This window comes from Macadamia integrifolia, chromosome 7 (assembly GCF_013358625.1).
Source record: "Macadamia integrifolia cultivar HAES 741 chromosome 7, SCU_Mint_v3, whole genome shotgun sequence".
In the NCBI taxonomy this organism is placed as follows: Eukaryota; Viridiplantae; Streptophyta; class Magnoliopsida; order Proteales; family Proteaceae; genus Macadamia; species Macadamia integrifolia.
In genome coordinates, this window is record NC_056563.1 from 18,286,493 (window position 1) to 18,301,145 (window position 14,653).

Below are 14,653 nucleotides of genomic sequence, written 5' to 3' on the forward strand. Positions count from 1 at the left end.
AGCACTGAGGTGTGACCGAACAATAGAAGGATCTACACGTCACGCTCTCCCTTGAAAGAACATCAGTCAAAACCAAAACAAGAAAGAATTTGAAGGAAATACTCAAGAAAGGGCAACATACCACTGGGCCATCAGGACCAAGAGGGGTGCATATTATCTCCTCCTCCAGGAAGGCTTTGTAGTCCCTATCCCGGTCAAAGAATGAGTCATCCCATACTCCGTCAGCCAAACTCTCCATCTCGTCCATAGGAATGATCTCTGGGCAGTGCATAGTGGGTGGAGGAAGACCGGGAGAAAAGCATGACTCGACATCTGACCAATGGGGAACTACTCTCTCTCCCAGATACCAGACGTGGCCCCATATGCCCCGGAAAAGGACTCGGTTCTCGGATAAGTGTCTAACCAACGCGACTCCTTCAGAATCTGGAAATACGAGGCACTGGAACGGTCTCCCAGTGACCTACAAATCCAAGGAAAAGTAAGTACAACACAAGATAAAAGAAATTTCAGTGTCAAACATGGCATACTTCAGTGAGATTGTTCAAAAGAGAACGAGCGATGGTCCCTGGAGGATGGTGTTGAGCCCTAATCACCTGATTGTCTCCCCACCTCGTGGCTATAGGGAAGAAGAATGTCTGAGGATCCCTCAATTTGGGAGCTATAATCCCCAAGTGCTCAAAGCACCAAGGCTGTTTTGAGAGATTAAAGTAAGAAAGTGCAATCCAAATCAATGAAATGAAATAGGTACAAGAAGGAAAATTACCTGGAGGATGAAGCCTGCTCCCTTGAGACCTCGGTCTCCATAAGACAACAAGTCTAAGGTCCGCAGGAGATATATGTAGGCGGCCCCACCTCAGTCCTAAGAATCTACCGCCTAAAGATCTCAAAGGAAGAACACCAGGCGAATGTCTACTCCCCCTTGGAGGGTCACTAAAAAGGCACTGACCCACAGCAAACAGAAAGAAAGAACGGGCTACCTGTGCCATGTTGAATGGGTTCACCCATAGGCTGGTTCTCCACCATCGTGCACTGATCTCTCCTAGACAGATATGTGTCTGGTCGACAGCAATGGTAAGGCCTGTCAAGTCAGCAAACTCCTTGACAGTCGGAGTCTCGGGAAGGGTTATGGGTCTACCCCCAAATGGAATGCCTGACAAGGCATAAAAGTACAGAGGCGCGATGATGATCTAGCCAACCAAAAGATGAAAAGAATGAGTACTCGGCCATCACCGCTCCATCAGGGCACCCACCAGTGCCAGATTGAACTTCCGGGTCTCTACGAGGGCTAACCGACACAGGTATGATGCATCAACCATCTCCTTCACTCTACGAGGAAGTATCCTATACCATGACCGAACCATGTTCGGATGGCCATACAGGGCCAAGGTAGGTGGTTCCCTCCCCTCATGCTAATGGAAATAGAGAATAAAAAAAAAAAAAGACAAGGCAAAACAAGAATAAAAGATGATCAAAATAATGAATGAAATGTAAAGACTTACCCAAGAACCCCATACGGAGTTGCAAATGTGGTTCCGACTGTTGTGAAAAGTCTGCTCGGAGTACCAATCGGCCAGGCCCTCATCCCTGTGGGAAGAACTACTGCAACTCTCCAGCTGGATTTCTCCACGAGTCTTTCTCTTTCTTCTTTCAGCCATATTTTTCAAAATCACAAGAAGCACAAAAAAGTTTTCAAATTTGCACAAAAGCCCACAAGAATATCAAATTCTCCAAATAACTCCTCCCTCAAGAACAAGATGAAAAACTTCAAGAAAAACCTGAAGGTTCCAGAAACTCAAACCCACTCACTTCACTCAAAAAAGTTAGAATAAGGAATGAACAAGGGAGGGGGGGGACCATTTTATAGGAAAAATTTTGTTTTCCAAAAAAAAAAAAAATCAAGAAATAAAGGGAAAATCAAGAAAAGAAACAATTTCATTTACCCAGCCCCAGGTGGCCCAATTTCATTGACCCAACCCAGGTGGCCCAATTTCATTGACCCGGCCCCAGGTGGCCCAATTGCATTTACCCGGCCCCGGGGGGCCCTTTCTCTTTGTATCGGCTCCAAGTGACCCAATCTCATAGACCAGATCCCTGAATTGGCACATGTGAAGCCTAGGTAAGGAAAATCAAAGAATCAAATGTTTTTGCCTGTTGCAAGATTGGAAGAACAACGAATTCCTTTTTTGTAACTGACGGTCCCAGATAGTCCAGGTTGACTCGAAAAACCCAGCTGGGAGACCAAATTCCCTTAATTGGCACATGTGAAGCCCAACTAAGGAAAATCAAGAATCAAATATTTTTTCCTATTGCAAGATTGGAAGAGTAGTGAATTCCTTTATTGTAACCGATGGTCCCAGATAGTCCAGATTGGCTCGAAAGACCCAGCCTGGAGACCAAACTCCCCATACCGGCTCTTGTAAGGCCTGGCTAAGGAAAATCCAGAGATCAAAGTACTAACATCTTTTGTAGGATTGGAAGAGCAGCGAATTTCTTTCTTATAATCGGCAGCCCAAGTAAGTCCTAAAACTCTAAAGTAGTTGAGAGATATTATCTGTTGCATTGTTCAACTCCATCACTAATGAGCAAAATGATGGTAGTATATGCTCCGGGTGACAAAATGGGGTCGTTCTTTTCTTTGCCCTTCGGCTGTTGGCATAGGCCTCGGCCAAAGAGGGGCATTCTGTAGACACCCAATTTTGTCACCCTCCTCTGGCTATGATGAAATGCAGATCTTGGACGCGACTTCAGACTTTCGATCAACAGAGATGATGGACTAAGAAAACCCGGAAACATTACACTACCTGAAAACGCTGGAAACCCCATGAGGGAAAGAGGAGGGTCCAATTTTGACTTTCTATATACGAAGGAATCTAGTCAAGATGATTGTATAGATGGATAGTGCTAGGAAATACGATTCTGAGGATATATGGCACGTCGAAATCGGACCATCGGATCTCCTACAATCATCCCCGAAAAATCATATTTTCCCCTACGTATGCTGCGCACACTGGCAAGTCTGCTGGAAAGCTGGAAAAATCTCTTACCTAACCAAATACCCCAAAATTCATCCCCTCCCTACCCAAATACCCAAAATTCATCTGCTGCCTAAAAACTCTGGAAACCTCACACGAGAGAGAGGAGGGTCCAAATTTGAATTTTAATATACGAAGGAATTTGGTTAAGATGAGCATACAGATGGATAGTGCTCGGAAATACGATTCCGACGATAAATGGCACGTCAAAATTGGATAATCGGATCTCTCGTGATCATCGACAGAAAAATTAATGATCGCGTGTGCACTAGCTGTTGCCCAGCCCCTGTCTACTGCCTAGCCCCCTGCCTGCTACCCAGCCAACCCTGCTCGCACAGCCTCACGCGCGTGCCCTCAAGCAACATGGCTCGCGCCCCCTTATGACCTAGCCCATGCCCCCGTACAGCATGGCTCCCGCCCTCGTATGACCCACCCCGCGCCCCTGCTGTCTGCTACCAGCGTGCCCACCAACTGCAGCCCGCGTGCCCAAAGGCTACTGCCAGCGCCCACACTGGTTGCAGCCTGTGCACGGCTGCTGCCCCGCGCGCCATGTGTTGCACATGCATGTTGCCCTGTGTGCCATGTGCCACACACCAATGCCACTTCCCGAGTGTCGTGTGCCACACACTAATGCCACTACCCGGACACCTATGCCACTTCCCGTGTGCCATGTGCCCAACACCAATTCCACTGCCCGCAAACCCATGCCACTGCCTGCGTGCCATGAGCCACACACCAATACCACTTCTTGCACACCCATTCCATTGGCCCGGTGGGTGAAGAGATTTCCTCTTCACCCACTTGGGACCAAAAACCAATTTTTTGGCTAAGAATTCTCTCTCCCAAAAAGACCCCTTTTACCCATTGGATAAAAGTCCTCTTCATCCATTTTAATCCAAGAACCCCTTTTACCCATTGCATAAAAAGCCTCTTCACCCATTTTAGTCCAAGAACCCTCTTTTGTCCGTTGGTTAAAAATTCTCCCTCTTCCCCATTGGTCCGGAAATCCTATAAATACCCCCTCCTTTGGATTGAACACACCAAACAACCCCACCTCACTCTATAGTAGTGAAACTCTCTCTCCTCCTCCCCTCCCCCTCATGATTTTCTTCGGGTCTTCGGAGCGATCTTCGTCAAGATCTGAAATCTTGTTCGGATCTTCGAAGTGTTCTTCGGGACTTTGAAGATCTTCAATCCAAGTCTTTAGCACAATCCAGTTTTGTCAAAAATAGTATGTTCTTAGTCTCCCCCCTTTGAGTGTTCTTAGTTTTTACTAGAAATAGAAATCCCTCCCCCCTTGAGGTTCTTCGGGTCTACAAGGAGATCTTTGTCAAGATCCGAAATTCTGTTCTGATCTTCAAAGTGTTCTTCGGGCTTTGGGGATCTTCAATCCATTTTTAGGTCGATCAATTTTTTTCCAAAAATAGCAACTCCTAGTGGAAGCCCTGTCCGAGTACCCCTGGAAAATTTTCAGAAATAGCCTACTCCAGCGGAAGCTCTGCCGGAGTGCCACCTCATCCTAAGTATGGAAATAGCCTTCCCTGGTCGAAGCTCTGTCCGAATCCAATCCAGAAATAGCCTTCCCTAGCCGAAGCTTTGTCCGAATTCAAATCCAAAAGTAATCGTTCCTAGTCGGAACCCTATCCGAATACCATCATAGTCAACGTCTCTCAAGAAAGGAAGTTGGAGGTCAAGACCATCTTCCCCTGAGCCAAGAGAACACGAAAGACAGTCTGAGATGGTACTAATCTGAGGCCCACCTCTCTTGACCCGAAATAGGGGTTAAGTTCAGGTACAGTTTCTCAACCAACTTGTCATCATGTAGACTTTATATGAACCTTGTTTTAGTGTATATAGTAGTTTAAATTCAGTCAATGTATATTTGTGTGATAACTTAGCCATACATGTGGAATAGTAATAACTGTGGAGATTGTTTGTTCTTAAGCATCTAATAGGAAGACTGGTTGAACCGGATAGATGGGTGCCTAACACCTTCCCAATTTTACAACCTGACACTTACCCTAAATCTCTGGACTAGACCAAATTTTGGGCCCTTTTCACAGGAATTGGGCCCACCCCAGGGCCCTAGGCCCATAACCCTAGGTGGCGACTCCAAACCCCCATTTGTATGATCTCGATCCCCGTATTAGACCATCATCAAACCCCTGTCTCAATTGATGAATTTCACATTCTTACGAAATAGGCCCCCATGTATCACCGAGCGGCGATACGGCCGTGCAGGGCCTGCAAGGTAAGCACACGACACACTCCCTCCCTCACATGAAAGAGAAAGAGAGGAGAGAGGACGGAATCGACATGCATAAGTCCATTTTCGGCCGCTACCCTCATACCTACTGAATCGGGATATGAACTATTATTCCACCTTCGGCATGGCCATTAGCTAAGAAATAGCTCAATCTAAAAATCATTCATCTTATGAGAAGCTATATCTCGGTCTCATCAAGCATCCCAAGTTATATCTTCCAACAGAAAAAGAAGGGGGGGTGTCCCATGTTGTTGAAGCCTGGGCGGAGGCTACATGTTTAGCTAATTTATCTGCGACAGTGTTGGCCTCTCTAAAATAGTGGAAATTGTCCATGTAGAGCTATCCAAAAAAGGCTTGTAGGATCTCCATTGCTATTGATCATGCCAAAAATCTATAGAGGTTCCGTCTTCAATAATACATCGCTCAAATTCACCAATAAAACCCCATACCTTACAAAGACCTGGAAGGATCGAGGAAGAGATTACCTTCTTTAGGTTCCCATCCTTGGCAACTAAATGTCCCCTGAGAAATTTCCGATACAGAGACTGCTTGATTTTTATAAACCATCCCAGCTTGGCTAATAATGCCAAATTGATATCCCGAAGCCTTCTAATGCCCAATCCGCCTTCCTTCTTAGGCTTGCACAAAGAGCCCCATTTTACTGTTATGGTTTTTGAAGAAGATGCTTCCCCTCACCATATGAAATTCTCGATCCAGGATTCCATAGCAGCAACTAATGAAGAGGGCCAAAGGTATATGGAGAAATTATAGATCGAGATATTGCTCATCACTGTTCTCACCAACTCAACTCTACCATGCATGGAAAGAAGACAGCCCTACCATCTAGGTAGTCTTTCTTTAAACTTATCCACTAGAGGCATTATAGCTCTACCACAAACCCTTCCTTTAAAGATTTGAACACCTAGGGCCCGTTTGATAACGTTTCAAGAAACGCGTTTCTGCCGTTTCTGTTTTCAGAAACAGCAGAAACGGAGTAAAAAGCATTTGATAAAACTGTTTCGTTTCACTTATTTTCAGAAATAGAATAGAAATTTTTACTTATTTATGGTTCAAGAAACGACCCAGGCGAAACAAGTTCAACTTGTTTCGCCGTTTCTAGAAACGACCCAGGCGAAACAAGTTCAACTTGTTTCGCCGTTTCTAGAAACGACTTGTGGCCATTCTTTCATTGGTTACTATCGACTTCTAAAAACATGACTTATCAAACACCTTCAATTCCGTTTATGTTTCTAGAAACGGAAATTTATGTTTCTGCCGTTTCTGTTATCAAACGGGCCCCTAAATATCGCGTTGGAAAATGACATTCTAGAATACACAGAGCATTTTTTATTTGAGCTTTTCTTGGAGCAGGAATGGAGCCAAAGTACATATGACTTTTCTCTAAATTAAAAGCCTGACCTGAGTATGCCTGTTATTTGTCAAGGATGCTTTTCAAATGCTTTACACCACTCAAATCATCATTGATGAATATGAAAAGATCATTTGCTTTTTGCAAATGCGATGGCGTAAAAGCATTTCACGGACCCTGAATCCCCTTCATCTATCCTTTGTGTCTCAAAGCTTTGAGATCACGACAAAGAACTTCTTCTGCAATAATAAACAGCATTAGGGGGAGAGCGGACCCCTTGCCTGAGTCCCCTTTGACCAAAAAAATTCTTCCTCATCTGCTTTGAATTCTAGCCGCCATCGCTGAAAACACAGCAACAACCCAACAAACCTTATCAGACCTCTCTTCCATATGGACATCATCTCTGCCTCCGATTGGAAACGGAACAGTACAAAGCCCTTGCCAAAGACTTGACATGAATACCCTCCTTGAGATCCCATGTCTGCACCAATTCTCTAACTCTATCCATTGCAGTCACAAGGAAGTTTACTCGGCCAAGAAGTGCAAACTGATGCCACCTAACTCGCCTGACGTATGCCTCCTGTGGAATTTTTATTCTGGTCGTGTTACCCAATCGAACCGGGGAGGGTAGATTTTCTACCGAAGGAAGCGACCCACCCCCCACCGCGGCAGCATAGGAACGTCTCCTATCATGCAAATTCCCTCCCACCAGTGCAACAGGTTCTGCCCCCAAGAAACAACCTCCAACATGCTAATCAACACCCATCGTTGTAGCAGCAGTAGTAGGAACCGTTCCCTGCAAGAAGAAACCTTCATTAGCAGAAAAAGATAGCAGAGGAATGCCGCCAGGGATCAGGTGCGCTTCGCCCACAAGGAAAGGATCCTTCGGCCACACCTCTTCTTCCACCCTCCCTTCCAGACCTGAACGGCCATGGCCTCCGTTGTGAGTTCCGGAGTTTTCCAACAGGAAAACCCTCGTATCGCCCTGCATAATCCTCCTAAAAAATCGCACGTTCTCTCTCTTCTTTTTCAAAACCATCTCAAAACATTTGCTTAAAATTACTTTAAATTCAAATTACAAATGCCAAATGTTTAACAAAAAGGGCCACGTCGTTGGTGGACCTAAGCTTAAAAGAGAAAAATAGGGATCACGCTCAAAGGCCACGTTGTGGTACTATGTTCCAAAAAGAATTGTCCTAACTCCACCAATCGCTCCAAACTTTGTGGATATTCCATGCCTTTGATCTTGCATTTTTTAGTCTGAATAGAAGACCTCTTGTGCATGCTTCGATGGGTTTTCTTGTCATCGCATAATTGGTAATTAATGAGATAAATTTCCTTTGTGATCTATACAATTAGCCATCGAAAATGTTATTAGCTGTATTTCATACTGTAGAGCATGTCATTATAATGTTGCTCAAGTTGGGGAGGCAAGTTATTATAAAATCAATGTGTTGAGGGGTTAGTTGTTGTTGTTGTATTGGTGGGCATTGAGTATCAATCCATTTGGGTAACCTGTTTGAGGAGGAAATGAGGGTTTGATTTTTCCTTGGAAAATGTCACTTTATTTCTTTGTAACCAGAAAATAGATAACAATTGTAACCATAGAAAGTAGCAAATAATAATAAAAGTGTTAAAGAACCTACTCAGGTGATAATCAAGAATTGTTTTGAAGTTAAAAAAAAAAAAAAAAAACATAATAAGATGCTAAAAAGAAGATGCATAAAGGTTTTCTGTACACAAACCCAATGGACTAGTTGCTCAAATTCTCTTAGGCACCGTTTGATAACGTTTCTACTGTTTCAGTGTCTAGAAACAGCAGAAACGACTTTTCAAGTTTCCAGAAACAAAAATGGATTTTTTGATGTTTGATAAACTTGTTTCTCAAAACTTTTTTTGTAGATATAATGCTACTAAAAAACTCAATAGTATCATCGGATGCCCAAAAGAAAGAGAGGATTCGGTTGTCTTTTTTAGGTTTTAATAGTTGAGAGATTTATCGGGCACAACAGTCTTTTTTTTCTCTCAAATTCGTTTCTAGAAACGACGAAACAAGTCCTACTTGTTTCGTCAAAGTCGTTTCTAGAATTGTAAATAGGCATAAATTTTGATTTATGTTTCTAGAAATGGGTGAAACGGAACAACTTTATCAAACTCGTTTTAGGTTGTTTCTCCGTTTCTAGGAACAAGAAAATGCAGAAACGGCAGAAACGAAACGTTGTCAAACGGTGCCTTAGTGAAATCACAAGAGGAAGGTATGGCAAGTAGATTCATGATGGATATGACAAAATCCCCAAATAGGATCAGTTGTCATCCATCTATCCAATAAATCTTTTGTGGGAATTCCTTCAAGTGCTAATCTGCATAAAAAGACTTTTAAATTTTGGGTGTATATGCATTTTCCAAAATAATCGTCACCAATGTGAACATCGAGATGACCAAGTAAATCTGTTTGAGATTCCAGTTTACCAGACCAAAATGTATTCTTGTTCCAAGTTTTTCTCTGTTCTATAAATTAAAGGAAGAAAAAGGAAAAGAGAGATAAGAGAGATGGCTATAACCTTTGGAAATCACAATCTTATGTTAAGACTCCCACATCATTCAATATATATAATAGAACATAATTCAACTAGAGGTACAAAGCAAATACACCACCGCACACAAAAGTGACACGAAAGGACATAAAAGCCCAAGGGGAGCATCGTGATTTGTGCCTTACTCTCCCTCCCCTTTACTCGGTATCTTCTAAAATGTTCCAACTAAATCCCTTCTTTGGGTGGGCGAGTCTCTTTGACCTTTGACATTCATAGTTTGACACAACTGTTGTTTGACATGTCTCTTATTCAAGACTCTCCGCCCCCACTTCCCCCACTATCCCCTCTAAGTTGACCTATTAGTCCTTGATGGGAATGGACAAAAAACAAAAAAGACACCCCTTGTACTATGGCTGGATTGCTTGATATACCAAAAGTTTGAAACTGTTACTTGAAGCACCCATTAGACTTGATGGTGTTAGTTCGTTGTTAGTAGTTGAATAAAAAAATTATTTTACCCTTTTGAGGTAAAGAATGTTTTTAAATTAAAGATAGAAAGGGAATCGAAATCCCTCTTCTTTATCCCCAAAACGAAACAGAGGAGGACTTTAGGGTTCTACAACCAAAAAATGACCAATGTCGTATTCTCTGTCATATTCATAGTTGGTCATTTCGAACAAAGGTCATTCACTAAACTCATGTGAAGAATGAAAAGGGAGGTAGGGTTTATCAATGAATGAGTCCGGCTTCTAAGATCTCGATGAAGGGTGCGCCATACATCTTGTAGCGTGGGCTATAGTGGTGATAGGTGGCACTGAAGGGAGAAGAGAGATGAAGCCGCATGTTACTATCGGAGGAATGAAACACTTGATCTTCAAAACCTAAATAGAAACGCACGCGCTGATCACGACAAGGAGGACACTGCCCAGATCCATTCAGTGTTGGATGTTGTCCAATGAGCATCAGATGGTTGGTAATACCCAGGCACGTACCTCCAAGTGCTGCCAGCCGTCCAATGCACACTGAACAGGTCCAACACTGGAGAAAATCCATGGGTGAGGTGGGGGAGCTACTAACCACATGACCAACCTTCCCTTCTGCAACCCTTTTTGCTCTACCGTCCGTCATCTCTTTTAATTGTTTTTTGTTTTCTTTTTTTGTTTTTTCAAAAGAATGTGGAAGGCTGCCTCCACCACTTGAACTTTATTTATTCATGACATGAAACACTCATGGTAAGAGTAGAGCAGCACTCCTGGAGCCATGGATTAGAATTGGGTCACACCATTATACACATTACAAATAGCGACCTTCTAGCCAGGGAGTCAACCAAGCTATTAATCTCTCTTGGAATAAAATTAAAAATACATGATACAAGAGAGTCCTTCAAGTACATAATATCTTCCATGATAGACCGAGTCCGTAATGGTGAAGATGTAATTGCCTTTTGTAGGTAAGAAATGACATCCATATTATCATATTCGACTTGTGATAACCTTCATAAACTGCGTCAAGTAAAGCACTTCGGATTGCCAATGCCTCCCCTTTCAGCGGATCTTGAATTGAAATTTAAGTGGTTTGAGATTGCAAGTAATGGCTGCCCATCAAAGTTTCTGAAGATAAACCCAATACTTCCTCTATCTGAATCATGAATGTAACTGGCATCACAGTTGACCTTCAAAAAGCTTGATTTGGGACTTCTCCAATAAACAAGAGTTTGAGACATTGTTGTTGTAGTTGAATGGTTTAATAGAAATGAAGATTAGAACTCCATAAACAATTCTCAAACAATAACTTCATCTGGAGTTGAAGAGTGATTCCTTATCCTCTAGAGCTTGTCTAACTTTAAGAATCCTCAAAATTATTAATTGATTATCTAATAAAATAATAATTTTTGAATAATTTAGATTTGGATTACCCTTTGACCAGATATGAATATAAACAAATATGAAAAGATATGGCTATACTAGCAAGTTACCTAGGAATGAAGCATGCTAGCATGCTAGCATGCTGGCATCCTATTAGCCATTAGATGATGAAGATGCAAGAATTGTCGTTGGATGAAAAATGGCAATATATGTAATATGTTCAAAGTACATTATACTCAAATGAACAATATTATACACAATTTGTAGTACTTTGTATATTTTTCTCCGCATATTGTCTATCTCCCTTTTTCGGTCATACCCTACAACTCTTCTTCTCTCTGCTAATTGGAAGAAATCTCACCGTAGACCATTTCCGGTGCAGCTGCTATCCACAAAAAACACTTTTGTTGAGGGTATGTTTTTTCTCCATCTTCTTGTCCCCCGTTCTTCTGCACCCCCTCTTCTTCTTCTTCTTCTCAAAACACCACCACCCACCCTGTCTGCATCTTCGGGTACAAATTGAAACATTCCACCTCTTTGCCCATCACCTCTGTAACATGCCCCACCCCTACTTCTATCCTCCATCTTCTCCGCACCTCTGTCCCACTACCTACACCTCTAACCTACCATAGCTACCCCTTTCACCAACCTCCAAGCTTTGCGCCCATCCCGGAACCCCATCTACAACCAACCTGAACCCAGCCCCTATCTCTGGAACCAACTCTAACTCACTTTTTTTTTTTTTTTTCCATTTATTTGCTAATTTCATACTTAATAAATAAGTGTGGGTTTGCCACTGTAACAATGTTATTTACTGCTTCTCCTAAGGCTCATTATCCATGGTTGAAACCGCAAGAAAGATCATAAATTGAAATTGTAGATTCAATTGTTCTTTATTAGGAAAAACCACTTAGAAGGGGAGAATCAGAGGGTGCGGGTGAGGGTGTGGGGGGGGGGGGGGGAAGGATGACATGAGAAAAGGCGTGGAGGTGTGAGTTCCAGAGGGTGGGCGTAGAGCAGAGCAAGGTGAGAGCTGATAGATCGGATTTAGATGGAAGGAGAGAGATAGGGTTTTGATTTAAGAATCAGATTCAGATGGGAGGAGAGAGATTGGGTTCTGATTTAGGAAATACCTAAATCCTTAGCAAGTGGTCAGACATGCAAAGGTGTGTTACTTCATCGCCATCGCCGTCACCGTCACTGTCGCCGTCGCTGCCCGTTGAAGTAGTGGGAAAAAGAAGAAATAACAAAGAGGAAGAGAAAGGGGTGGGTCCCACTGTTTTTATATTGAATAAAAAAAAATGACGTTACTATTTCACAAGGATATCTTCCCCTTTTCCAAGAAACTCGTATAGTATTTGTCCTTCTTCCCAAAAATCTTGTATCATATTTGTCTGTATTTCTCTTTTAAATGTATTTAAAATTAAAATAAGAAATGTGAATCAAACGATTTAAATGAAACGACAAAATCCAATGGCCAACAAAATCTAGTATACCTAATTCCAAGGTAACCCGTTAACATGTCCAACCATGGAATTAAGTATTGGTATCAGATTGGTTGCATCAGATCAGTATCGGTTAAGACTGATCCTGAGATGGGTATTGGTGTCATCCTGAGTATCAAATACCGATCCGACCTGATCCGTTAAAAGTTGCCCTCTTCTTGCTCCATTGTTGATCGCTTTGAAGGTTTTCTAGCGATATATGATAGAAAATAAAGGCGGAAATGATTCATGGAGATCGATAAGCATGCGTGATAAACTCTACAAAGACATGCTTTAGGCATACTTGAATTCATGGCTGAAGAATAACAACTCCTCAAAGTCTTCTCGTATGCTCCTTGTACAACACAATCAATGTTGATCTGGTCTACCCTCTTTCTCTTTAGCTTTAGGTCATTAGCTTCACTTAATGGGTCAGTGATAACTATATATAGTGATGAAGGTAGGGATCAAGTCTGTAATAAAATTAGGGTTTCCTCCCCATTAAGGAAACAATACCTTAGGTCCACATATAGTAATAAATATTTCATACCATAAAGGTGTGCTAATAGAATCCAATATCTCCATAGAGATCACTTACTAATAATATTGGATTCTTTCTGTTTACTCCATCAATAGTCAACACCATTAAACCGATTTTGAAAATAAATCTTTGACTATACTAGCCCATTTAATTGGATTACAATCTCCCACTTGGGCAGTATATGTCACAAGTCTTAGATTTTAAAATTTATCTAAAACGACTCTCCAGTTTAGATAAACTGAATGTGACCACAAACAAAAAACAGTGTTCTATGGAGTGCACCTTAAACTAAATGCCTTAGTCCGAATGAGAATTACAAATACTCAACCGTATTGATCATCACATCTAAAATGATATGAGAATAAACACGTCAAAGTGCTAATAACCTCACCGACTTGGGCTGAACAGTATGACAGTTTGGTATAGAAATAACATAGAATAGTGATCATCATGCCTATTTCCAAATTGGTCCAAGCTCAAAAACCAAATGAATCATATGAGACAAATACTGAAGGTCTCATTAATTACAAGCGTTTCCCAAACGCTCAAGCTTCAATCGAAGAAGCTTATTGAGACAGGGTTTGAATGTCCAAAAACACTCTCACTAGACCTCAATCAATCGAGGCTTTACTAGTGACTAGATGTGCATATATTAACTGAAACCTCAAATACCGAATGAGGTAAATACACCACATATATAGCCTCTCTTTTATGTAGGAGGCAAATAAACAAGTGTATACACATAAACAAATGGCCATAATAAAGATGCATGTATATTCTTGGGAACAATAATAATGCATAATATATATAAAATAAAACTGAATGTCAGATGCAATTGAACATATTGAGCAAAATTTTCACTAATAAAATGCATAAAAAGAACTAAAAAGTCTCATATTAGTGATATGCTCTTGAAAAAATTTTGGAATCAAGCTCTTAACTATTTGATAAAATAATTATTTTATCTGTAGTAATGTAGTTTTACAAAAATTTATGATTCATGAGCTTACTCCCACTGATCTTTAGATAAACCTATTTGATTCCTCCCATTTTTTCATAAAGAATCTTAGTTTGAACAAAATTAGCAACTACTGTCTTAGGAAGTACATCAATCTAAGATTAAAATCCATTATCATAATAGTCAGAGAAATATTAAAGGATCAATTCTATTCCCCAAAATTAGAACCATTTAAAGTTTTAATAGAATAACTGGGAAGTCAAAGCTGTTAAATATAAGCATACATATTTACCAAAATATACAATATGCAAGAACAGAAGACATATTAACATCCCAGCAATATAATTAAATCTGACTAATTGAACTATTAATCAAATTTATCCCAGTATTTTTTCAATAATTATAAGAAAACAGAAATTGAGAAAAGATCCGACGTCATCGGGATCACACCTGTGGTGGCAAGATTGCCCAACACATAGTAAAATCTTTTACATGCAAGGCGAGACGTTCGAAACAATATTACTCTAAAGATTCCATCACCTGTGGTGGCAAAACAAGAATCTCTAAAGCTATAAAGCTTAAAACGTCACCCTCATACTATCAA